Below are 1814 nucleotides of genomic sequence, written 5' to 3'. Positions count from 1 at the left end.
TCGATTTTACCAGGTGAGTCAAAAAATTTTGAAAAAAATATTTTGCCAAAATCGTGTTCATTGCCTATTATAAGGGACCAGGTCAGCTCACACGCATTTTTGGAGACCATATGGAAAGTGCGTCTGGGATTGCGGAAATTAAGTTTAGAGTGTTAAATGATGGTTTCGCAATCCCGAAAGGCTCAAAATCCACCCTAAGGTCCCCTGGGTGAAATGTGGTTTCCAAGGTGTGAGCGCTATCGGTGATAGAGTTGGAATGTGATTTCCAGAGCGCAGGGCGACTGGGCTTAGAGCGAAAATCATAGACAAGGGTAAGTATTGGACTGAACGACTCGAAGCAAACGAAAATCATAGACAAGGGTAATGGACTGAACGACTCGAAGCAAACGAAAACCACACACAAGAGTAATGGACTGAACGAATCGAAGCAAACGAAAATCACATACAAGAGTAATGGACTGAACGAATCGAAGCAAACGAAAAACCACAGACAAGAGTAATGGAGTGAACGAATCGAAGCAAACGAAAACCAAAGACAAGAGTAATAGAGTGAACGAATCGAAGCAAACGAAAACCATGAACACAGGGATAACTGAGAACGAACCTACCTATCAGAGCATGTGAAAGCATGGACAAGAGTACTGAAAATCGGACCAAACCTCTAGAAGCACACGAAAATCATGGACAAGAGTACTCAAAAACACGGACCAAACCTATGGAAGCACACGAAAACCATGAACACAGGGATAACTGAGAACGAACCTACCTATCAGAGCATGTGAAAGCATGGACAAGAGTACTGAAAATCGGACCAAACCTCTAGAAGCACACGAAAATCATGGACAAGAGTACTCAAAAACACGGACCAAACCTATGGAAGCACACGAAAACCATGAACACAGGGATAACTGAGAACGAACCTACCTATCAGAGCATGTGAAAGCATGGACAAGAGTACTGAAAATCGGACCAAACCTCTAGAAGCACACGAAAATCATGGACAAGAGTACTCAAAAACACGGACCAAACCTCTCGAAGCACACGAAAACCATAAACACAGGGATAACTGAGAACGAACCTACCTATCAGAGCATGTGAAAGCATGGACAAGAGTACTGAAAATCGGACCAAACCTCAAGAAGCACACGAAAATCATGGACAAGAGTACTCAAAAACACGGACCAAACCTATCGAAGCTCACGAAAACCATGAACACAGGGATAACTGAGAACGAACCTACCTATCAGAGCATGTGAAAGCATGGACAAGAGTACTGAAAATCGGACCAAACCTCAAGAAGCACACGAAAATCATGGACAAGAGTACTCAAAAACACGGACCAAACCTATCGAAGCTCACGAAAACCATGAACACAGGGATAACTGAAAACGAACCGAACCTCTCGTAGCAAACGAAAAACATGGACAAAATTATTCGAAACGAACCGAAGCTCGATGCGAAAAACATGGAAAAGCAAGCCCGTAAGTCGCACTATCAAGCCCATAAGTCGCACTATCAAGCCCATAAGTCGCACTATCAAGCCCGTTAGTCGCACTATCAAGCCCATAGGTCGCACTATCAAGCCCGTTGGTCGCACTATCAAAGCCCGTTAGTCGCACTATCAGGCCCTTAAGTCGCACTATCAGGCCCGTAAGTCGCACCAAAAAGCCCGTAAATTGCCCTATCAAGCCCGTTAGTCGCACTATCAGGCCCATAAGTCGCACCAACAAGCCCGTAAATTACCCTATCAAGCCCATAAGTCGCACCAAAAAGCCCGTAAATTGCCCTATCAAGCCCATAAGTCGCACCAAAAA

This window comes from Anopheles moucheti (genome assembly GCF_943734755.1).
Source record: "Anopheles moucheti chromosome X unlocalized genomic scaffold, idAnoMoucSN_F20_07 X_unloc_55, whole genome shotgun sequence".
Lineage (NCBI taxonomy): Eukaryota > Metazoa > Arthropoda > Insecta > Diptera > Culicidae > Anopheles > Anopheles moucheti.
This window is presented reverse-complemented; position numbering follows the sequence as displayed.